A 25961-nucleotide genomic window follows, 5' to 3' on the forward strand; every position below is an offset into this window, starting at 1 on the left:
AAATTTACATCCAAATTAGTTAGCATATAGTGCAACAAGGATTTCAGGAGTAGATTCCTTAATGCTCCGTACCCATCTAGCCCATCCCCCCTCCCACAACTCCTCCGGTAACCCTCTGTTCTCCATATTTAAGAGTCTCTTATGTTTTGTCCCCCTCCCTGTTGTTATATTATTTTTGTTTCCCTTCCCTTATGTTCATCTGTTTTGTCTCTTAAAGTCCTCATATGAGTAAAGTCATATGATATTTGTCTTTCTCTGACTAATTTCACTTAGCAGAATACCCTCTAGTTCCATCCACATAGTTGCAAATGGCAAGATTTCATTCTTTTTGATTGCCGAATAATACTCCATTGTATATGTATACCACGTCTTCTTTATCCGTTCATCCATCGATGCACATTTGGGCTCTTTCCATACTTTGGCTATTGTTGATAGTGCTGCTATAAACATGGGGGTGCATGTGTCCCTTCGAAACAGCACACCTATATGTCGTGGATAAATGCCTAGTAGTGCAATTGCTGGGTTGTAGGGTAGTTCTGTTTTTAGTTTTTTGAGGAACCTCCATACTGTTTTCCAGAGTGGCTGCACCACTTTGCCTTGCCACCAACAATGCAAAAGAGATCCTCTTTCTCCGCATCCTTGCCAACATCTGTTGTTGCCTGAGTTGTTCATGTTAGCCATTCTGACAGGTGTAAGGTGGTATCTCCTTGTGGTTTTGACTTGTATTTCCCTGATGATGAGTGAAGTTGAGCATTTTTTCATGTGTTGGTTGGCCATCTGGATGTCTTCCTTGGAGAAGTGTCTATTCATGTCTTTTGCCCATTTCTTCACTGGATTATTTGTTTTTTGAGTGTTGAGTTTGAGAAGTTCTTTATAGATTTTGAGAAGTTCTTTATAGAAGTTCTTTATAGATTTCTTTATAGTTCTTTATAGTTCTTTATAGATTTTATAGTTCTAACCCTTTATCTGATATGTCGTTTGCAAATATCTTCTCCCATTCCTGTTGGTTGCCTTTTAGTTTTGCTGATTGTTTCCTTTGCTGTGCAGAAGCTTTTTCTTTTGATGAGGTCCCAATAGTTCATTTTTGCTTTTGTGCCCTATATAGAATCTGCTTTTTTTTAAAAAAAGTCAAACTCAGGAACAGTGAGTGGAAAAGTGGTTGCTGGGAGTAGGAGGTGAGGGAGATAGGGAGAGGTTGGTAAGAGGGTACAAACTTTCAGCTATAAGATGAATAAGTATGAGGATCTATGGTCAAATAAATAAATGTCAGGTGATGGAATGTGGTGATTAACTAGATGGGGGGAATCCTTTCACTATGAATACATCTACCAAATCCCCATGATGTACACTTTAAATATCTTACAATTTTATGTGTCAGCTATACCTCAATAGGGCTGAAAAAAAGAATCACTTAAGCTTCAAGTATATCTCCTCTACTGTGTAGTTTATTGCTCATGATACAATTTGGGGATTTAAAAACAAAAACCATGTCAGTACCAAAACAGCAGCCAAACAATTAGCTTTAAAAGGTCCTGAAATATTGTAGAGTGACGACTCTTTGACATAATTTATGTAAAGCTGTCATAAAAGCAGGAGGAGAGCAATGGTAATTACAGGCCACTGTCTTGTTAGGTGAGTATTCAAAGATTTTAGGCCTCCATACCAGTCTAGGTCCCAGTGGGAAACAGGTGGCGCATTCAGATGTGCTTGGGCAGGTGTAGGGGAATACATAGGAGATAGCATAGTGCCCTGGGGATAATAGCCAAACTCCTCCCACTCGGGGCCTGAGCAGGAGAAGGGGGGGCAATTATAGGGCGACAGAGAGCTCTGTGTAGTGGGCCACCCGACAGCACCTGTGACCTGAAGGGACCCTGCAGGAAGGGAATCATTCTTCCTTCTGCTCTTCTGTGGGTACCTCTCCATTGGGCAAACCCAACCAGGAGCCAGAGGGTAAGGGAAGATGTTGTTAAATGGGTCGACATCCTGGAGCAAAAAAAGGAGTGGAAAACAAAGGAAGGAGTGGAATCTTAGGTTTTAGGAGACACCCAAGACTCTTTTCATGAGTTCCAGCTCTCTCCCACTTGCCCTCCCCGACCCTAACCCCACCCAGACACACCACAGATGAGCATGCAAATGTGTACACACACACATACACATTCCTAAGCCCCCTCTGGTATTCTGTGATCACTTTTCTGAGGAGAGCAGAGAAGCAATTCATTAACTGAAGTTTGAGGACACTTCTAACTATTTCTGTGGTGTTTGGGTCTACAGTATATGCCATTGGATTTGGGAAGGGTTTGCATAATTCTTTCAGTCCTGATAAAAATTCAAAGCACATGTGTTACTGATGGTAGTATTAAACATTTTATTCTTTAAAAGTCTCTTTTATAGTTGGACACAGAAGGAAAAATACTGAGGCGGAAACTCAAAACCCTTGTGAGCTATATTCAATTTTGGTTATTCTGGTTGAAAACAAACAAAGCAAGCATTGAATTTTAGCCTCTTTGATCCAGATGGTTTTAGTTTTCTACCGTTGGACATATTAAAACTTTGAAGACACAGAAGTACCATTCAGTAAACTGCTTCTTTCAGCAACTTCTGTGATGTCCCGGTGCACTGGAAAGCCTTGGGTTTCCTTTCAGGCAGGAACAGTTAACTCTGAATTAGTCACTCTCTGTGCGAAGTCAGGGGCTTTTTATTTCATGCCAGGGGGCAGAGAAGAATTTTTTTTAACAATTTGATCTTATAAAAATATTTGCCTTCTCATTTGATTTAGGTTCTGAGAATCAAAGATTCTAATAACAAAATGGCCAATATGGCCAACAAGTCTATCGGAAGACAGATACGCACAAGCCAATTTTAGGTGTTATTTCCTGTAATAGGAACTCAAGCTATATAGATGGTGAAATGACTTTTCCTCTTCCCCTCTTCTGAAATCTGGATGAAAACTGAGACCTGTGGCACGTTCCTGAATAAATATTCTAGGTCCTAAATTGGAAGCCCAGTTGAGGACTTGTGGGGAAAACAAAACTCTGTTTTCTGTTTATGGTTATCAGCCATGTTGTAAAACATAAATATAATTTATTTTGCTTTACGGCCAAGGAAAAAAATCATCTTGAACTTCCCATTGGTTGTCAAGAACCAGAACAGAGTATGTTTTTGTTTCATGGCTTTTTGCCCATGGGTAAGCTTTGCAGCAGAGACTCATTCATGTTTGGTCATGGGCCATTGGATTTGGGGAGCACCCACTGTGTGAGGCATTGTGTTAACATTTGGGGGTGGTAAGCATGAGTGAGGCAGTGCCCTAGTCCTGAGTTGGTTTATATAATTCTGCGGGGAGATTGGATGCATGAACAGATGCATGGCCTGCAGAGAAAGAAAGACTGCCTCCAGAGATGAGGGGAGTACTGTGGAAAATTACAAGGTAGGAGAGCTCCTGTCTCTCTGGCTGGAGAGAGCAAAAACACAGCTGGCCCTGAGCCAGGCCTTGAAGGATCCCGAGTGGAACAAATCAGCAGTGGTGGATTTGAATGAGTTCTGACTTCAATTATAAGCTTCGATTGTCCTCATCTATGAAATGGTGATCTCTTTACCACCCATATGACAGAACTTTTAGGAGACTAAATTACAAAATACACTGCAAAAAGTAAAATACTGTTAATGCTGTTACTTACTGTTGTGGTTAATATTATCAAATGGTGTCTGTTAAACATTTACATGTCTGTGATGGTCTACTGTAGTTTACCAGGAGTGTGATCTAACAGAGTTATTGTTACTCATGGTGACTTATTACGCTAGCTCTGCATAGGAAGGTCTTTATATGTGGGAGTCTAGAAAATCTCATAAATGGGGTGAAGAGAGTCATCGTTACAGTGGGGAGAGGTCCTTGGACAGAGAAAGGCTGAGTTCCTGTTGTTAGGGAAGAACCAGGCATGGTTTGGTTGAGTATGTTAAAGCGCTGATGCCTAAGGTTCTAAATTTGAGATGGCAATATAGAACTTGGGAGTTAGGACTCTGACTTTTTAAGAAAATAAATACCCACACTTAAAAAAAAAAAAAAACAACTTTCTAGAGTCTTTCTGAGACTTTAAGAACTTGAATTGACTTAGAGAAGTAGGAGATGTGGTAAAGTCCTTTCTGGAAATGATTAAAATGTCATGTATGAAGCCGGAGAACTTGGAACCTGAAATATGTTAGGGTTGTATGAGGGGAGGGACATGAATGTATGAGATTAGGTTTAAAAAGCGTACACTACACATTTAGTCAGAGATCCTAGTTCTAATTCACTCCCCAAAGAGGGCCCATGTGTGTATTTCAGTGCCACTCCCTTTGCTAATGATGACTGGACCACTCTTTGGAATTTGTGTAAGAGGTAGTTTAAGAGCCAGTCAAGAAAATCAACCTCACAGTCACACTCTTTTTTCCTTTTAAAAATAGACTTTTATTTTATTTATTTTATTTTTAATGTTTATTTATTTTAGAGAGGCCAAATGCAAGTAGGGGAGGGGCAGAGAGAGAGGGAGGTGCAGAATCTGGAGCAGGCTCCAGGCTCTGAGCTGTCAGCACAGAGCCTGACACGGGGTTCGAACTCACGAACTGTGAGACCATGACTTGAGCCCAAGTCAGACGCGCAGCTGACCGAACCACCCAGGCGTCCTAAAAATAAACTTTATTTTTTTTTTGAACATTTTTAGTTTTGTAGAAAAATTGAGAAGATAGTACACGGTTCTCTACTCTCTCCCCCCATTCCCCCATTATTAATATCTTACATTAATATAGTATGTTTGTTACAATTAATCCACCAATAGTGATGAAACTGAAGTGCATAGTTTGTTCAGATTCTCATAGATTTTACCTGGGTCAAGAACTGTCCCTTTTTACTCACTGCCTTATCCCCTCACACAGAGTAGCTGTTTCTGGTAATAGTGGCTTTTCCACATGTATGTCTGTGGAGTGACTAAACATGTAAGGTGCCCTGCCCACCGTTACGCCGTTAGAGCATAGGAGGGAAGGATCTGGCTGCTGTGCAAATGACGCGCACTTCAGCCCTTGAGAGTTTGGAAGCAGGTGGGGCTATGCTGCAATGAAGCCTGGCACTGCCATTGACTAACCTTGTGACTTGGGGAAGTCACCCAGCCTCGCAGAGTCTGTTTCCTCACCTGGGAGAAGAGGGTAAGAGCAGGTGCTGCCTACCTGGGGTAGGAATAAAACGAGTAAATGGAAGAACGCAGGAGAGTGTGTAGAGCAGGGCCTCACACATGGGCAGCTGTCGGTAAATGTTGGCTTTAAGTTTTACTGTGCAGGATGGATCACGGTGAGTGGGATAAGGAGTCAGAAAAGGGAGATGCAGAGGGGCGCCTGGGGAAGCGTCTGACTCTTGATCTTGGCTCAGGTCACGATCTCAGGGTTGGTGCGTTCGTGCTCATTGTCAGTGCAGAGCAGGGCCTACTTGGGATTCTCTCACTGCCCATCCCCTGTTCTCTTTCTCTCTCTCAAAATAAATAAACTTAAAAAAAAAAAAAAAGAAAGAAAGAAAAGGGAGATGCATAGAGTTGTGTGCGTTGGTGAGGCGGTGGGTGGTGGTTAGGAAAGTTTTCCTAGAGAAGGCAGCATTTGAGATTAGGTCTCCTCTAACCAGTGGCACCATGACCAGAGACAGAAAATGCCAGGTTGAGACAATATAATACATAAAGGTACAGAGAGTGGGAAGGCATGAGAAAATATCTTCTAGAGGAAAGAAAATTATTTACTGTTTTAGATAGACTGTCGTCTACGGTAGTAAGACAATAATAGGACGAGGGAGATAAAACTGTAACATCATAAATATTTTTGTTTTTCTTTCTTTTTTTTTAAGTATTATTTATTTAAGTAATCTCTGTACCCAGTGTGGTGTTCGAACTCATGACCCTAAGATCAAGAGTCACACACTCCTCCAGCTAAGCCAGCCAGATGCCCCAAGATCATAAATATTTCTGACTGATATACATTTCAAGTCTTAAAAGTTTTCAAATATAGAAAAAAAGTAGAATGAATACTACTGTTAACATTCATAGAACCTCCATCTAAATTCAGTAATTATGGGGTGCCTGGATGGCTCCGTCGGTTAAGTGTCCGACTTCGGCTCAGGTCATGATCTTCAAGCCCCACATCGAGCTCTGTGCTGACAGCTCAGAGTCTGGATCCTGCTTTGGATTCTGTGTCTCCCTCTCTCTCTGCCCCTTCCCACTCATTCTCTGTCTCTCAAAAATAAATAAACGTTAAAAAAAATTTTTTTTAATTCGGTAATTATTGACATTCTTCCATGTGTACTTCATCTGTAGAAATTTTCTTATATTATCTTTTGCTGAGCCATTTAAAAATAAACTACAGACATCATGACATTTTACCCCAAAATGCTTTAGCATGCATCTCCAAGAAATAAGGAAGCTGCTTTATGTGAACACAATACCATTGTGACACCCGATAAAATTAACATTTGTCCCCAAATATCATTTAATGTCAGTCCATAGTCAGATTTCCCAAATTTGTCCCCCAAGTCTTTTAGCATGAAAAAAAATTTTTTAAACCAGATTCCAAGTAAAAGACCATGTATTGCATTATTTTTCTTTTGATTATCATGCTTCTTAAGTGTCTTTAAATCTAAAATTCCAACTAAGACATTAAGACATTAAGACTTTTAGGCTTTGGAGCATTGAGATTATGGTGCTTTTCCCTACACCCACCCCATCTATCACCAGTGTAGTTCAAAATAAAAACAATGCTGACTATCCATAAACAAATGTAAGTCCAGATAGATTCAGATTCTGTGCCCCCCCCATCAAGATGCTGACTTTGATGTTAGTTTTAAAATCTCAAGTGGTCACATTTTTAAGTAACTCAGCATATACCTCCTTGCCTTGAGTAGACCAGCACTAGACTCACAGAATTCAGTAGAGCTACAGTGATGTGTTGTTTTTGGTTGAGCCCAATGTCGAAACTTCACAGATGTGAAATGACATCCTTAAAATGGTTCTGTGTAGACACGCAGAAGTGATTTTTGGTTCCGTTGTATAGATAAGCCTTTGGGACACTCAGTTCCAGTCCCTGTGGATAATTTCACAGTGAGTTTCACAATATTTCTTGAAGGCAAAAGTTGTTTAGGACTGTGAGTGGGATTGTGCTACGAATACCTGACGCTTGTGGTGGGAAACTCTTACGTGGAAGCTGGAAGAGATTTGGAAAGTAGAGGATGCAGAGCCTCAGAAGTGTGCTACTTTAACCAGGGATGCCTGGTTCTGCCATGGGGTGCTTGGCCTCCTCCTTGGTCTTCGGCCACTCCGAGTCATAGACACCAGTGACTGGGCAGGTGTCTGGAATTGCTGCAGGTATCGGGGTGGGTGTGAAAACGCCCACCTGCCAGGGCTGCAGCTTCTACGACTCCCACTGTGCAACCTGGCAACCACTGGAACTCCTGTGAAGGAGAAGGAAGTGGGTATTGGGGAAAGTTTTCCTGCCAACGGGCCCCCTCTGATTGCTTTTTTCCTAATGACGTCTCCCTGTTACACTTTGGAAGTGGGGCTCCTCTGGGCCTCATTTCTTTCCACCTCACTTGCAGGTGCATGGATGGTGAGTGCTGCTTTAATTGATTGTGTTTAGCCTTGTAGTGGAAGCCAGTCCACCCTGCCTCTCCTGGGAGAACCTCATTTCCCCCTCCGTTTGGACTTTGATGCAGTTCCATTGACCCACTTGGAAGGGATTCAGTATGTAGTGCCCGCTTGTTTTTCCTTCTGTCCTTAATTTGGCTTGCCTTTTATTGTCTTCCAACTGAATGGATTCTTTCTCTTTCTTTTAAGGGAAAGGAACCTGAGAAAAACAATGCTTGTGGTGGTGACTGTTAAGGATAATTGCGGTGTTATGTTAATCTACGTGTTAAAACGAGTAGATAGGGAATTGCTAAATTCACCAACCTGTTCGCTCCCAAGTCTAGTCCTTTTAAGCATATTTGTTGCTGAAATGAAGATGTAGCCGTGCAGAGAAATGTCCAAATGTACAGTTTTTAAGTGCAATTTATATATAGTATTGAAAATTTTATTTCCATCAGCAAGAATCATGATAAAATTCGTAGAAATTATAGAAAAGTGGAAAGGAGAAGCCCAGAGGTAACTAGCATTAACACTCTGAATCTTACGTCTCACTATTTCAATCTGTTACATCTCTCTAAGTGGGCAGACTTTCATTACAACTGTCTAGAACCTTTTCCTACTCAGAAGTGTGGCCCGTGGATTTCAGCAGCATCAACATCGCTTGGGAGCTTGTTAGAAATGTGGAATCTTGGGCTCTACCCCAGACATACTGAATCGTAATTTATTTTGAAATAATGTTACATATACGTTAAAATTTAGAAGCTCTAGAACGTAGTATATCCAGGGCAGCAAGCTGAGTGGATATGGCACAAAGAGCCAAGACCTGTCCTCTCCGTTCATCTTCATTTCCCTTTTGTCATGCTTTCCTAAAATAATTTTCCTCCTCAGTATGTGATAAAGATAAAAATGAGGTCAATTTTTTTTTTTTTTTTTTTTTTTTTTTTAGCAAGGCATAGCAACCCTGTTGAGAAACCCAACTGCCTCCTGCATAAACATTTCATTCCATGAACATTAAGTGCCTACTGTGTACCATGTGTACCCTCAGCCGTCACGGAACCTCAGTTAAGGTGTGCATTGCCACAGTAGGAGCATATAGAGAGCACGGAGGATTGAGTGGTTGGTTTTGCAGGAATAGAAGTCACAAAGAAAAATGCTTTCTGATCTGAGTCTTGAAATGTAAATCAGTGAACATGAGTTATGAGTATTGCTAGACTCTAGAGAGAGCACAGAAATGCTCTCTTCCTTCAAGGATCCCATGCTTGTGTTTAAAGCTGTAACTAACAATAGGAAGCACCTAGGTATTAGGGTAGAGCTAGAAGACCTCTGAATGTCAGTGGTATAGTTCTGTGACCTTGGACACATGGTCTCAACTCAACACCCATTTCTTCTGTAAAGTTGGGATAAAATAATATAAATTATTCCACAGACTTACAGTGATTTTTAAATGAGATAACACAGCAGAGCACTTACCTACAGTGCGTGTAGAATTGACACTGTATGACAAAGCAATTAAAAAAGCGCCAAGTGAGTGCAGGAGATAGAAATATTGAGGAAGAACAGAGGAAAGAGAGGCCGTTTCTGCCTGAAATATGAGACTGTGGCCAACGTGGCCTCGAGGGTGTGAACGAGGAAGAGTGGGTTTGAAGGATGGGCCATGGGAACCAAAGTGAAAGACGAAGCTGCAGTTTGGAGACCGGCTCGACTAAGAAAAGGGGTCATAGAAACAAGGGATCAAGTTTGGTGGGGAGAATTCTGTTTCAAACCCATTAAACTTGAGGCAGCTACTGAGAGCTATGGTTCTGGAATGCATGTTTGCTTCCCTGGACTGTTGCTCAGACACACCGTGTTCTGGGCTTGACCAGGGCTGGGATGACATCAGGTGCTCAGCCTTCCCTGCTTAGGGTGTTTGGTCAGTAAGCTTGTAGAAGGACTCTTTCTGGCTCAGTGGAAATGGCCATGCCCACAGAGGGTTTCTCACCAGGATAGGAAACAAGGCACAATTTTTAAACCTTGAGACTTTCGTCTTCTTCAAAATGAGTGGAGGAGAACTGAACTTCTCTGTGGCTAATTTTTACCCTTTGTCATCCTCTTCCTTGAGTTTCTTTTTTCTTTTTCAATCTTCTTGCTCCCAACTAATGACCATTAGTTAATTGCTACAGAAGAGAAATGAATTGGAAAAAGTTTTTTTGAAAGACTAAATGCTGTAACACCAGTGGACTGTATTCCTGTCTGTGTCATTTTCCTTTCAGCCATGAACTCCTTTATGATCTCTCGTTGTACAGAATACAGATAGCCTACAAGTGATCATGGTTACTGGTTTTTATGCCTGCCATATAAAATGCTAACATTTTGCCAAATTTGCTTTATCTCTGTCTTTGTGTCTGTCTGTCTATACATGCACGCACACACACACACACACGCACACACACACTTTAAGTAATTTTTTGCTGAGTAATAAATAAATAAGTAAATAAATAAGTTTTGCTGAACCATTTGAGTTAGTTGTAGAGATCATGATCTTTTAGTTCTAAATACTTTAATAGGTACCTACCAAGCATAAGAATAGTCTTCCACATAACCCATTATACCATTATCACCAAGAAATATTATCTGATACATAGATAATATATGAGTACTTATTATTTAACTTTCCCCAGTTATTTCAATAAATAATGTCATTTATAACTATTCCTTTCCTCATCCAAGATTCATCAACAATCATTCATTGAATTTTTATATCTTTAGTTTCCTTTCATCTAGAGCAGTCACCCTGTTTTTGTTTGTTTTTATCATTCATGGCACTGGTATCTTGGAAGGTTTCAAGACAGTTGTCTTTTGGAACGTACCACAATCTGGATTATCTGGATTTGATTGTTACTGTGTGACTAGATACAGATTAAGCATTTTGACAGAAATATGACGTAGTGATTATCATTCGACAAACAATGACATTCAGTTTTCCTATAATTGATTATGCCAGCCATCACTTGGGTAAAGTGGTCTGCCAGAATTCTCTATTATAAAGACACCTTTTCCCATACTTAAATGATAAGTAATCTGTGGGTTGATACTCAGAGGCTATGAGTATCCTGACCCACAAAACCCTTGCCCTCATGGTTTTAGCATCCATTAATGATCCTTGACTGAATCAATTACTGCCTGGGTAGTTGCAAAGTGGGATTTTCTGTTTCTGCTGTTTCTTTGGTGTTTTATTAGCTGGCATTCTTTGTAAAGAAGAGCTTCCTGCTATCCCTTATTTCATGAATTTCTATGAATTTATGGTTCCTTTTTTTGTTCAGTGTGTTCTAACTCATCCATATCATTCTTTTTTGTTGTCGTTGTTGTTCAAACTGTGCCACATTTGGCCCTTTGAGACAGCTCCTGTGTCCTTTTCTCAGGCCTGTGTTAATATTTGAGCATCTCCTTGGTTTCTCGCATAGTAAGATGTTTTAGGCAATTTTGTACTTTCCTTGCCCCAGGGCTGGTCCCAGGTATTTCTGGAATGAACTAAGGTATTTAGAGGTGAAGATTTGGGTGCTCACGCTTTCTTTAAAAATGGATATTTTCTAGACAGAGTTAAACGTCAACAATCATTTGTTTAAGCTCTCCCATCCTCCAGCTTCTGCTAAAATATTCCCATGGAGCCACGGGTTGTTAACAAGTTGGAAGGAAAGAACCAGTTGAGAGGAGGAGGCCATCGAAAGTGAAGGTCTTTGGGCTTTGGACCAGAGGTGACACAGTGAGGCAAACAAGGAAGTGAGAATGTGCCAAAGACCAATTTAAATTGCATTGGAATTCTGCCCAGGGAGTGACTAGAGAGCCCCAGGATATAATCCCTGCTTGTTTTCCAGGTAGACTCTGAAAATTGGTTGCCCTTTTTTAATATCTGATAATGCCAAGGGAGTGTGTTCCCCTGAGCTATACATGTGCTCATTCTTAGAGAGATTTAACAAATAGAGTTTCCATCCTGAGAGTTCCTAAGTGCTCTATATTTTCAGGGTCAGGGTGTGGTATGTGTGGATGGATGTATTTCAGCACGTCCTTTAAAAATGAAAATTTATCCTTTTCATTTTGAATCCTCACAACTGAATATAATATCTGACCTGCTGATTGTAATATTCGGCTGCAAAAAATAATACCTGGTTGCAAATTGTTGAAGGTGCATATGTGCAGCATTTTAGGCGGCGACTTGTGAGAACTCAGAAGCCAAGAATTTCCGGTACTTTTCAAAGTAATCAGCATGCATTTGATAAAGTGATAGAGCCTCTGAGGGGTATCTTGAATTGACTGATTTTTTGGAACTCATAGTCCTCTGTGATCTCTTTTTATACATGATAGCAAAATGAAAATGTTCTTTTGCCTTTTCTATTCTTAAAAACAAAACATGAAGCCAGTAGCATTTGTTTCCGTTTGATAGGGAACCTATGAAAATGCTTAAAAATACAAAAGCAAATTTGAAACATAAGGGTTTTGTTTTTGTTTGGTTTTCATCAAAGTCTGCATGTTTGGAAGTGAAAAAACAAAACAAAAATACAAAGACTACTACATGGATACTTTGTCCAGCAGGAATATGGTTATTATTCAAATGGGTACACTGAATACAATGGGTTATTCAAATGGGTGCACTGAATACGACGGGTGCTTTGTTATTTTATGAAACAGAACCACACCCACACATCCACAACCACTGACTTTTCATTCTCCGTACGTTCTTGACAGTGGAGCATCCTGTTAAAGCAATTGCTCTAAATAGTGACTGGGTGGACAGTACACCAGGAAGGTTAAACTGAAAATGGAAAGGAACACATTATTTAAATGTGCTGCTAGCCAGGCATAGGTGAGTAAACTCAGGTGTGTTGTGGCCAGATTGTACCAAATTGTCCTCTGACCCCTGAGCACCCTCACCATTCAGTTGTTTTGTGATGTCAGTGTATGAGATCAAATTCAGTGCACTCAGGACTAAGGAGTCACCATTTTTTTTTTAAATATTTATTCATTTTTTGGTAGAGACAGAGTGTGAGCAGGGGAGGGGCAGAGAGTGAGGGAGACACAGAATCTGAAGCAGGCTCCAGGCTCTGAGCTGTCAGCACAGAGCCTGACGCAGGGCTCGAACTCACAGACCGTGAGATCACGACCTGAGCTGAAGTCGGACGCTTAACCGACTGAGCCACCCAGGCGCCCCACCATTTTTGGCAAATGGACAGTTTTCAAAGTCAAGTTTCATTGTTATTGGGAAGATTTTAATATAGCTGAGTCCTTTTGGAAGTCATGAAGATTAATCTCTCTCTCTTCTTACTTTCTATTTAAAACTCCCCCAAGTGGAGCATTTATTCCTACGCCCAAATCCATTGCCCCTTGTATTTCTTTAATCTTGATCTTGTTTGAAAGGAGCTTTATCCAGAACACAATTTCTTCATTCAGAATGAAATTTCTTTCAGACATTATGATAGCTTGTATACAATTACATAATTAAAAATCTCCTTTCATCTGGATTTTACTAATCCATAACAGTTTTAGCCAGTAAAAGCAAATTATATTTTGGCCTCTGTAATAGATTTATATACTTTGAACGTCCTTGTTGGGACTGTGTGTGCCTTGAATTGTGAGATAGAAAATACTTTCAAGGGTACAGTCATGAGACTGGATCTGTTAATGCTTGTGAAGGAAGCTTCTGGTGTCTGTGTTCTTGGGCTGGCCTTATTGGCTAGATTCACATGTGAACTTACAGTGGTAATAAAAAGAGGTTTTTCCCATCAAATGCCTTAGTTCTATTTTTTTTAACTTTTTTTTTAAGAAAAAAATTTTAAGTTTATTTAGGAAGAGAGAGTATGCACATGTATGGAGGGTGGGTTGGGGGGGGGAGGGCAGAGAGAGAGAGAGAGAGAGAGAGAGAGAGAGAGAGAGAGATTGAATCCTAAGCAGGCTCTGCACTGTCCGAACAAAGCCCAATGCAGGGATGGAACTCAGGAATCATAAGACCATGACCTCAAGAGTCGGATACTTAACCAGTTGAGCCACCCAGTTGCCCCCTTCGTTCTGTTTTTATATAGTATCTTGTTATTTGTAACTGTAAAAGTAGATGTGGTTATTGTGAAAAATTTGAGTACCACAAGAAAATGCAAAGAAACTAAAAAGTATTCTGTCCTAATACTATTATCTTTAATTAGCAGCTATACAAATGTTGACTTTTTTCCCTTCTTTTTTTCTAGCTTATAGATACTTTTAGACAAAATTGGGGCTGTATTGAACATATTGTTTTATAGTCTGCATTTCCAATGAACACTGCTTAAAAACATTTTCCCATTTTATTAAATGTTTTACAGATTTAGAAGAAAACTGTTTACCCTTTGTTGGGTATTTATATTTTTACAGTTCCTTAAAATAATATTACTTGTCATAGAAAAACTTACTTGTACATACACATACATTTTTTGTATATCTTGGACTTTTTTAAGGATAAATTCAGAGTCTTTTTTCAATTTATTGGTTTCAAGGAATGAAAACTAATTCAGTTCAGTTTGTCATTTCCAGTAATTACAGGTAAGCCCTCTTGCCTGCAAGGATCTATCTTTATAACTCTATCATCTTGATCTGTCCTAAATGGTGTGGTAGCACCTTATTTAACACCATTAGGGAACTTCTCATAAAGTTTTCATTTACCTTAAACTAAGTGTCTACACTTGAAAATTATAAACATTATAAATGAGAATCTTTCTAAAATTGTATTACATATATTGCTGTCCTCTTTAACATAATGAAAAAAATATGAAAATCACCATTTACCCCCTCTGGTTCAAATCACAAGCATCTTTATAAACATCAGTTATGGTATCCTGAGTTCTGCTAAAACAAGATACAGGTGTTTCTTAAAACCACCATGTTATGCAAAAGCCTAGAGTAAAACACACTGCACTTATGGGAAAAATCGGGTCAGGGACACAACACTCAAAAATCTTTATCAGTGACACATTAAAAAAATAAGATAGGAACTGAATAAGAATTATAGCACAACTTTACACACGTTAGGTGGCTAAGAAATAAATAAATAGTATAGTCAATTATGACACTTTACCTTGACAAAATCCTGATGTTTTCTTGCAGACTGAGGCCTTGGCACGGTTGCAGGTTGTGAGTTACTTGAAATGGTGGAAGGAGGGTTACCTCAAATTGGAAGGGAAGTTGGGGTAACATGTGTGGATGGCTGTGGCTCGTAACACACGGGTGGAAACTGGGATCGCTCGTTGATGTTAGAGGCATGGGCTTTGTGTATTCTGTGTATCTTTTTGCAACTGTGTTCTGCATGGATGCAATCTTACGCTATTACCTAGGGTTTCCTGCAATGAAATCAGGCATAAACAAATGTGACATTCGAGTTATGCTCAAATTGTTCCCTAACATAGCCATCTTGGAATAAACACAAATGTTATAGCAGAACTGAGTGTACTGAGTAGTGACACAGTGATGTCTAGGGGATATTCCTCTTGTCTCTATCACTAATAGAGTTAATACACGTAAAACGCTTACGAGAAGAATCTGGCATACGAGTGAACACTGTATAAGTGTTGGCAGTAACAATGGTAGTAATAATAATAATAAAAGATGCCTATTGATGTTTGTGGGATTCTGTCTGCTTTTCAGTTATGACTGCCTACTGTAGCAGTGCTTCCTTGCTCCTTCTAATTGACCTATTTCTCACTCTCGTGGCTTTTAAATGAGTTTATCGTGCTTAGAATTACATCTAGCATAAGGCCTAGAATGGGAGAACCTGGAGAGAGAGGGGTGCTGACTTTCAGTTATGGTTTCCCCGCGGCATCTGTTTTACCTACCCAGACGTTTTAATCTTCTGAGTTATTACCAATGTATTCATTTGTGAGATTGTTGGGAAGTAACTTATCTTTCAAATGAGGATATGACCGTACAGAATTTTTGGATTTTCTGTTTGATGAGAAAAAAGTTCACACAACTCACTTTCTCATTCCCACCTGCAAAAGCGAAGTGTGCTTAAATGATTCCATGAGAAGGATGTTTACAAGTTGTTGACGATTTTCTTTAGGTTGTTGCTGTTCTTTTCTATTCACAGCCACTTCTGTGCTTGTGAGATGAGCTCATCTTTGGAAGGTGGAGCAGGGCAAGTGTGATTTCGGAAGACCTTCCCTCCCAAGTCACAGTATAATTAGAAGCCCAGATCCTCCCTCAGTTATTTTTTTATGACTCCCCGAGAAGGACATTTTTACCATGAATGATTGCCAAGAATACTTGCTGGATCCTCCTTTAGTGTCCTTAATAGGATGACAGATCAAAATACCATCTTGATTTAGGCCTTGTTAGTATTGTTCTGAAAGAAAAGTAGCTAACACAGCTTATCATTTAGATATTCCAGTGAAATATGTATTGTAATTATGCAGAGAGACTCTGAATAGCAATACGTATCTTGATTCTTAATTTCTAATCTGACTTTGAATTTTAACTTTTTGTCTCTGTGCAATTTTTAGATATTTGGGCTGCTTGACCTCATTGCGTGATTGCTATGAATTAACAAGACTTTGTGGGAAAAGGGAACTTGCCTTTTGAGCTTTGTACCAAAGACCTGGGAAAAAAGTAAGTAATTTTCTAACTTGCTGTTTTAAGAAAATTCTTGTTATATGCCTCTCAGGAAGTTAACTGTGGGTCTGTGGCTTTTCAACTTTCTTGGCTTTGTAAGTTTTATATGCTCTTGCAGATTTGAAACATGGAAAGGGACTCAAGAGACCTTTGAAAAAAAAAAAAAAAAACTTCCAAGAGATTAGGATGACTTTCTGCATTTTGCCAAATCTTTTGGGTTTCATAAACTGAGTCCTCAAGGTTGCAATAAACCTTTTATCAGATGTGCAGTAGACAAATTAAACTTTAAAGGTAAAGCATTAGAATACTGTGTGCCAGAAAAGTGAGTCCTGTTTTCTGAGCTTCAAGTGTTTTAGACTTTTAGATAGGCTCTTTGGTTCTGAATTTTTAGAATAAGAATGAAATCCATTTGGTTCTTTTCTTGTCTAGAAAGGAGAACAAAATGCGTAATCACTTGTTCAAGACTTGGTCTCGGTAGAATTGACGTGCCTATCAGTTTTATTGTTTTCTAGCTTTCTGGAGGTACTCTAAGATATTCTAATTGAGACGCTGTGTGAATGGTTTTGCTCTCTTTTAGACAAAATTGCTTGGGGCTCTAAAGTTCTGTTTTATTCCCTGATCTTTTTGAACAAGTAAAATGGGCCTTGAAGATAATAAAGTCAATCTGCTTTATTGTAGAATTTGTGTGGAAGTATGAATGGCCCATAAGATTGTAAGCAAAACAAAGCACATGCATGTACACACACACACACACACACACACACACACACACACACACATCCTTTTCCCGGCATGTTCCAGAAACCATATCAACAATAGGAACCATTTGTCCATTTAAGTACTAGGTAGTGTCCTAAACTTTGTACGCCTTGTGTCTTATGGCTCCTCTGCATTTCTGACAGTACACATGAGCTAGTTAAAATGTGTCTAAAAAAAAGAATTCTCCTTTAGAAGTTCCATAGAAGTATTAATTATTGTTATATTGTATGCATTATAAATTTACTTATAATTAAACTGTGTATTATTATATAATAATTATAAGGTAAGGGTAATTAATTATGAAGCCTTTTTGGGGTTAAATAAGGTATTTGTACTGAAAAACTATTACGCACATGCACAGCACACACGCACCATGCATGTAACTTGCAAGAGCTGTCAGTATAACTTCACTGAAAGGAAGGACTTTGAGAATTTTCTCCAAAAACATTTTTTAATGTTACAGTGAAATATCGGCTGTAGTGAAATACTATTGTCCGTGGCACTTAAAAAAATGATAGCACTTTATTTATTTGAAAAAAAATGTTTAAATATTCATTTTATTAATTAAAATGGGAGCCAGTGAAATGATAAAGCCAATTTAAGGAGCGCTTGAGCAACAGAGGCTTATATGACCCATTGTGAAGGCTTTTAAAAAGAATCTTAGAATAAGATGACTGGGTTAGATGCACAATTGGCTAATGTTTTACAGGGTTATTAACTAACCTTTGGGGTTTTCTTTTCTATGGAACAGAGATCATTTGTATTGTATTGGTAATAGACAAGAATCATCTGTGTTGTTACCAGCTTTCAGTAAATTAACATCTGCCTTTCCAAAACTGTAAAATATCTGAACCAATAGTAAATAGGAAGTCCAACAAAGGTACAGAGTCCTAGTGAATGAGTTAATCCTTGAACACACCTGCTGCTATACTGCACTAGCCCTGAAAACACATCCGATAATGCCTTTTGTCTATTTCTAAGTTTTTGGACAACGTGTGGGTAAATATTCACGTTTTGGGGGAATTATTCTTTAAAAAAAGTTTGTTTTATGTTTATTTATTTTTCGAGAGAATGCGAACGAGGGAGGGGCAGAGAGAGAGGGAGACACAGAATTGGAAGTAGGCTCCGGGCTCTGAGCTGTCTGCACAGAGCCCAATGTGGGGCTCCAACTCACACGCTGCAAGACCATGACCTGAGCCAAAGTTGGACACTCAACCGACTGAGCCACCCAGGCTCCCCTTGGGGGGATTTATTCTTCATAGAAGTGTATATTATTACTAGCTAATAATAATAACAATTGCTAACCTTTACTGAGCACCAGCTGTGTCAGGCACATGCATTTTCTCATGGGCTTCATTTTGGTTGAATTTAATATTCACATATTAACCTTAACATAAAGGAAATCCTATGTGGTATACTTATTATTCCATCTTGGAAGGTATTTGAAAGAGGATTATGTTGGAAGTCACCAGCCTGTCCACAGAAGTGAAATGAAAAGGGCAAAAGATTAGTTCTCTGGGCTTCAGGATCCAGGTATTTGATGTTTAGATTGGAAATATAATTTACCCCCAGAAAGTAAGCTACTTAAACCACCTTTCAGATAATTTATCATCTCTTTAAAATTTAACATAGTCTCTGGTGAGGTATTTTCCTTCTATTATACCACAATATTCCCTTTGTGCCATTGCTGTAAAAGGTGTATTTCCATTTTGTAGAGGCAAGGCATCTGTAGGACTTCTGATTCACACCAATACGCTAAAGATAGCCCGTGTTACCAGAGGGACCATGGCAAAAAGATCCCTGCTTACTAAAACTGATGTCATAGGTGAATATTTCGATGCACAGAAGGCCATTCATAATTGACCTTTAGGTTAAAAAAATAAAAGAGAAAAGAAAAGAAGAAGGTTATAACGCATAAGTATGCTGTACGTAAATCCAGGCCTGAAGAACTACTCACATGGAAGTCAAGGTTAAGGGAGAGGCAGAGCAAGGGAGAAGGAAGGCAGTCTTTTCTGACAGTGACAAAAGTCATAGGAGAATGTTTCTGATGGTACTTTGAAAACTGTAAGGTGTACTTAAATGTATCAGTGGGGGGAGGCAAGCACAGTTTTGGGGCAAAATCTAGAACCTGGATTAACCTCCACACTTCTTTTCAGCATCTCTGTGGCCTCTACTTTTATTTTTTCTTTCTTGTATTTGTGATTAGAAAAGCATTTGATTTAGTTATTTCAGGTAGATTTCTGTTAACTTGAGTCTATCATGTTTATAAAGTATGGATGCACTTTTTGAAAAATTAGCCATGGGTTATTTTTTTATTTTTTATTTTTTATATATATATATTTTTTTCAACGTTTATTTATTTTTGGGACAGAGAGAGACAGAGCATGAACGGGGGAGGGGCAGAGAGAGAGGGAGACACAGAATCGGAAACAGGCTCCAGGCTCTGAGCCATCAGCCCAGAGCCCGACGCGGGGCTCGAACTCACAAACCGCGAGATCGTGACCTGGCTGAAGTCGGACGCTTAACCGACTGTGCCACCCAGGCGCCCCAGCCATGGGTTATTTTAAAAGAAGTTAAAAAAAAAAAAAAAGCTTCTAGTTTACTGTTCTATTTGACGCACATTATGTTTATTTTTATGCCAGTACCGAAAGAGGATTCTATTCTTCAAATTGTTTCGTATCCTGTCTTTTCCACCTACCAATAAGTAATGAATTCCCATGCTAATAAATATTTATCTACAATGTCCTTTTTAGTGAAAGTACAACAATGGGATCTTAGCTTTTTGTTTAATTTGAGGCCATCCTGGATTTCAGTTACAAAGGAGTATAAATATGTGAAATATAATAGTGTAGGTTTTTCATCTGCAAACAGAAAGACTAGGATTCACCTTCTGTAATCTCTGCAGCGTTTACTGTAACCAGACACGTTCTGGATAGGAGGCTCATGGGAGTAAATACGTGCTCAAAACTGGAAGTGTCACTGTCTGACAGGTACTGTGTATAACGTGTTGTGTCTTTGGTTCCTTTGTTATATGACAAGAGTGCAGGTGACATATTCCTCCCACTCTGCTGTCTTCATCAATATTTCTGTGCCTAAGGAAGGTTTCTACCTACATATTTCTCCCTCCCAAGAAACTCTAAATATCTCAGATGAGGTGGCGATGGGTACAAAAGGAGCATTTCATAGACTGTAGACTAGGACTTATTAGGGTAAACTGCAATCCAAAATAATTGGAGACACAATGTTTTATAGACCTTTGCATGCTTTCTCAGTTGTAAGTTCATATATTAAATCAACATTTCTTGAGCAACTACTATGTGCCAGCCACTGTACTAGGAGCTCATTATTTCAGAGATGAATGAGTTATACCCTTGCTTTCAAGGAATGTAATCTGCGTTTCGAATTCAGATTCAAATAAACATTTATTCAGCCTGTACCATGTGACAAGCAGTGGGGTGGAACTTAGATGAGGTGTTTGATTACTAAAATTCAGTAATGATATTTATTGACCTATTCCCTCCAAAATAAGTCTGTAAATAGAAACTTCTAATCTTTAAGTTTTTTTCTCCTATTATATTTTCTTGAACTTTTGGTATCTGCTACTACTTGTTAGGTTAAATAAACAAATTGGAAAAAAAAAGGGTAAACAAATAAGAAGCATTTAGTTGATAAACTTTGAGCAATGATTTTAAAAACATATACTTTTTTTATATTTGAAAACCTGTAGACATATAATGTGGTCTTAATTTTTCCTACTAGAGAAGATCTTAGCTCACATGATACAGTTAAGTGTATTGAGATTTTATGCATTCTGCCCTTAGAGTGGCTCTACTGTCTGAACCAGTGTGGAAGACATAACATTAAGGCATTTGATTTTCACAGTAATTCTTGGGGTAGGAATTATTGAAATTTAGGTGGGCAGGGCAGGGCGGGGTGGGGGAAGTAACTTGTCCACATTTCACTCAGCTAGAAAATGTTTGAGGTAGGATTCTAACTCTGGCCCATCCAATTCAAAGCCCGTGTAGTATCCTCCTGACTCCCACGAACTGGTGGAGAATGTACACTCACAAATGCCTTGGGTGCACTGAGAAAGGAACAATCGGGAAATGTCTTTTTTTTTTTAAATTTTTTTTTTTTCAACGTTTATTTATTTTTGGGACAGAGAGAGACAGAGTATGAATGGGGGAGGGGCAGAGAGAGGGAGACACAGAATCAGAAACAGGCTCCAGGCTCTGAGCCATCAGCCCAGAGCCCGACGCGGGGCTCGAACTCACAGACCGCGAGATCGTGACCTGGCTGAAGTCGGACACCCAACCGACTGCGCCACCCAGGCGCCCCGAGAAATGTCTTTATTGCATGCAAGAGCTGGCAGTGGAATAAGTCTTGCCGGCTGAGCTAGAAGATAGGGAGGAAGGGGAGGAGTCGTTGGAGCTAGTTGTAGGAAAAGCACGTGCCAAAGTGCAGACGAATGGAAGCTCATGGCGTGTTCAGAGAGTAGCAAGAACGCCACTGCGGCTGGGGTATGGGACGTGGTGGAGAGCACAGTTGGCTGTGAAATTGAAGAGACTTGGTACCAGAGGAGGGCCACATGGGTACCACGCTGGAGACTTGGGGTTTCTAAGCAATATATAGCCATAAAAATTGTATTTATTTTTAAAATATAATTTATTGTCCAATGGGCTAACATACAGTGTGTAATATGTGCTCTTGTTCTCTGTATTTAAGAGTCTCTTATGGTTTGCCTCCCTCCCTCTCTGCTTGTAACTATTTTTTCCCCTTCCCTTCCCCCAGGGTCTTCTCATAAACATTTTAAAGTAGAAGAAATTTCATAATTAGATGGGACTTTTACAAAAGATCACTTGGGTGGCAGCGAGGCATATACACCGAAAAAGAGAAGACTGGAGACCCAGGGTTGCCATGTGAGGTCGTGCAGATTGTTTACTGCATAAGGGCAACGTGTGTGCGGTGGGTGGTGGGGACTGATAATCATCTGCCACGTTACTTACTCAGCTGTGTGCTCTTGGGTCTGGGACTGCTTAGAGAAGGCACCTTTTAAAATTTGCATAATAAAGTGCTCTACTTGCTTTTTTTTTTTTAATTTTTTTTTTTTCAACGTTTATTTATTTTTGGGACAGAGAGAGACAGAGCATGAATGGGGGGAGGGGCAGAGAGAGAGGGAGACACAGAATCGGAAACAGGCTCCAGGCTCTGAGCCATCAGCCCAGAGCCCGACGCGGGGCTCGAACTCACGGGGCCGCGAGATCGTGACCTGGCTGAAGTCGGACGCTTAACCGACTGCGCCACCCAGGCGCCCCTCTACTTGCTTTTTAATTGCTTATCAAATAATAGGAGAGATTAGGCAAAGAAATAACCATGTACCCTAAAGCCTAGGAGTCTGGAGGTAGACATGGTGGTCTTTTTACTAACTGTATGACATTGGGCACATTCCCCATTCTCAAGGTCTATCCCCTCATCTTTATTTATTTATTAAAAATTTTTTTAATGTTTATTTATTTTTGAAAGAGACAGAGACAGAGACAGAATGCGAGTGGGTTAGGGGCAGAGAGAGAGAAGCACAGAATCTGAAGCAGGCTCCAGGCTCCAAGCTGTCAGCACAGAGCCCAATGTGGGGCTCGAACCCATGAGCTGTGAGATCATGACCTGAGCTGAAGTGAGATGCTCAACCGACTGAGCCACCCAGGCACCCCTATCCCCTCATCTTTAAAGGAGAGTTGATAATAGGATCTGGCAGGGCTTTGGACAGACCAGGTAAGGGTCATTGGTAAGAGAAAGAACCAGACACAGAAGATGGACAAATAGTGGGTCAGAGACCGGAACCCATTGCTAGCAGTTAACTCCCAGAGTGTGGTGGGACATGTAGTAAGGGTTTCTTAGGTTTTATTTTCCTTAATCCTTTAACAATTCTTTTTTTTTTTTTTTTTTTTTTAAGATTTCTTAAAAGATTTATTTATTTATTTAGAGAGCAAGCAGGGGAGGGGCAGAGAGAGGGAGAGAGAGAGAATCCCAAGCAGGCTCCACACTATAAGCCCAGAGCCAGATGTGGAGCTCGAACCCACAAATGGTGAGCTCATGACCTGAGCTGAAATCAAGAGTTGGACACTTAACCAACTGAGCTACCCAAGTCCCCCCCCCCCCCCCCCCCCCACCATATCACTTCAAAGAGGGAGATGCTATTATCCTATTATTTAAAGATTTTGAAACTGAGGCTCAGGGAGGTTAAATAACTTGTCTAATTCCACACAGCTAGAGAGTGGTATAGATAAGACTCAAACCTGGGTCTCTGTGACTCTCATGTTTATGCTCTTAATGACTATGCTGTGCTTAGAAGTGATCTTTTTTGTATGTTGAACTCCCTTAATACCCTACCTGAGTCCCTCTGATAACATATTCTGATATTATCCTTTTGAATTGGGTCATAGTTATTTACATACTATTGTGTTTAATTTACTAGATGGGAAGATTCTGAGGACTGGGATCCAGTCTCATTCACTTTTTGTCTTTGTCTTTCATAACTCTTTGCTTAATAAAATATATGTTGATAAGATGAATAATCTCTTACGGTTTTTCCGTCTCCTAAAATTCAATAATTTTTTTATTATATATGTAAAGCTTCAGTTGCAGTTATGGTTAAGTAGAATGTACAAAGGAGTCATTGGATTTTAATTTGACGTCTAGATTGATTGCTAAAGTTTCAGGCAATTCCTAATTGCCATTTTTCTCTGAGAAATAATTTGTGACTTGCCATCAAACACTGAGGCCAAGACTAAAATGTACTTATGGCGAGTCCGTTTTGGAAGCTTAAATCTGTGCCTGCTGCTTCACTGTCGGGTCAGGTATAACCACTCAAATGTCTTAAATGATATTTATGAGTCCATAAAAAATGTTACACTGTCATTCATGCAGGTAGGGACCTCAGTTTGCAAAAACTCATGAAACCCTTGTGCTGATAGTCACTCTTGTTTGGTCCTGGACTGACTCAGATTTAGACAACAAATAGAAGTGTTTTCCTAGTTCAGAGAAGATGAGCAGAGGCCCCGGAGTCAGACTACCTATGTTTGCATCCTGTTTTCTTGGTTTCTGAACTCCATGGTTCTTGGCGAGCAAGTGTCTATAAATGAAGATGGCTAAGAAACAAGTCTGTGGTAATTGGTTCATGTGCCTGGTTCATTGGGAATTTAGTGGGGAAAAAAAACGTACATTTGGATGAGAACCACTTTTGCTCAGATACTCTTTAAAGGCCAAAATTGTGAGCTTATGGGCTGGAATTTGACATTTCAGTGTTACAGCCCATGTGTAGCCCAGGATGACCCTTTGCTGTTTTTAAACCAGAGTTCACGTTCTTGTAACTACTACATTTGCTTTTGTGAACTCTAAGGAGGGATTTTAGGCTTTTGCTCTGTATGCCCTAGGAGAGTAGGAAATGATGGCTTTTTTAAAAAAAGAAAATGTTATTTGAGATCAGCATTGCCTCGGGACTTTGAAAAACTCTGGAGTTTCTTTCATCTTCCAGGAGAGTAGCATAAGTGAGCTGGGAAAAAGGAAACCAAACCCCAGGGAAGTTTCATAGCTCGCTTCCGCCACCGTTACTGGAAAAGAGGAAGGAAAGGTCTGTAAATAGCTCTCATGGCCTCAGTAGGCTAGAAGTTCAGGTGTGCTGGAAATAGAGCACAAGGGACCTTCTTATTCCCAGCGGCCACTGTTGAGCCTGAGGGGAAGTGAAATAGCGGTAGAACGGGTCTCAAAACATTGCCGTGCAGCAAAAACAAGCGTGTGCCTGTCTGTCACAGAGTTGGTTTTCTTCCATAAATGCGAAGTTGCACAAAGACTCATGATGTTATTCTCCTTTGAGGTTTTATATTTGAGATCGCTGGAAAAGCAAGCAAGTTGGATAAAAATACCCTTCAGATCCAATCTTGTTCTTGTGGTTTTTGACTGCTTTGTTTTGCACTTTATTTATTTATTTATTTATTTATTTATTTATTTATTTTTTAATTTTTTTTTCAACGTTTATTTATTTTTGGGACAGAGAGACAGAGCATGAACGGGGGAGGGGCAGAGAGAGAAGGAGACACAGAATCGGAAACAGGCTCCAGGCTCTGAGCCATCAGCCCAGAGCCTGATGCGGGGCTCGAACTCACAGACCGCGAGATCGTGACCTGGCTGAAGTCGGACGCTTAACCGACTGCGCCACCCAGGCGCCCCTGTTTTGCACTTTAAAATAAGGGCAGGGGCAACTGGTGGCTCAGTTGGTTAAGCGTCCAACTTTGGCTCAGGTCATGATCTCACGGCTCGTGAGTTCGAGCCCCATGCCGGGCTGTGTTCTGACAGCTCAGCCTGGAGCCTGCTTCGGATTCTGTGTCTCACTCTCTTTCTGTCCCTCCCCTGCTCGTTCTCCCCCACTCTCAAATAAATAAACATTAAAAAAAAAAAAAAAAAAGAGTAGGGGCGCCTGGATGGCTCAGTCAGTTAAGTGACCGACTCTTGATTTCAGCTCAGGTCATGATCTCAGGGTTCGTGAGTTCAAGCCCCACATTGGGCTCTGTGCTGATGGTATGGAGCCTGCTGGGGAATCTCTCTCTCTTTCCCTTTCTCTTTGCCCCTTCAGAGCTCTCTCTCTCACACTCAAAATAAATAAGTAAACTTTAAAAAAAAAAAAAAAAAAGAGTAAGGGCACACTTCGCCTGGACATTCTTGACGAGGAGAAGCAAGAGTTATCAATAAATGCTGAATTTAAAAACCATTTCCTGGGTTACCTTCCCCCAGTGTATGACTCCTGCAATAGAGCTTCAGCCTGCCATAAGCTGGTAAGCCCTTAATACTTGGATACTTTGGTAGGGAAAATAAAGTTGGATCATATACCTTTCCCTTTTACTTGTGAACTAATTGTTGTTTTCCTGCATTTAAAAGCAGATGTTAAACTCCTCCTTTGATGTTCAACAGCAGACAGACTTCAGTTGT

The 25961-nt window shown here is 40.0% G+C and overlaps 1 protein-coding gene across 25 annotated transcripts in view; it reads left to right on the forward strand.

Moving 5' to 3' along the window:
• The window catches only part of APBB2 (amyloid beta precursor protein binding family B member 2), a 382870-nt gene that overhangs the window by 98941 nt on the left and 257968 nt on the right, over nt 1–25961 (forward strand). For 20 of the 25 annotated variants that reach the window (XM_045474262.1, XM_045474240.1, XM_045474247.1 and 17 more), the window contains one exon: nt 16115–16220. The exons of 3 other annotated variants lie outside the window; for them this stretch is intronic. The gene's annotated coding sequence lies outside the window, so the exon portion shown is untranslated. Of the gene's footprint in view, nt 1–16114; nt 16225–19887; nt 19973–25961 lie in introns of all 25 variants that reach the window. 2 more of the 25 variants (XM_045474241.1, XM_045474245.1) reach the window with 2 other exon arrangements.

Source organism: Leopardus geoffroyi, chromosome B1 (assembly GCF_018350155.1).
Source record: "Leopardus geoffroyi isolate Oge1 chromosome B1, O.geoffroyi_Oge1_pat1.0, whole genome shotgun sequence".
NCBI classification, from domain to species: domain Eukaryota; kingdom Metazoa; phylum Chordata; class Mammalia; order Carnivora; family Felidae; genus Leopardus; species Leopardus geoffroyi.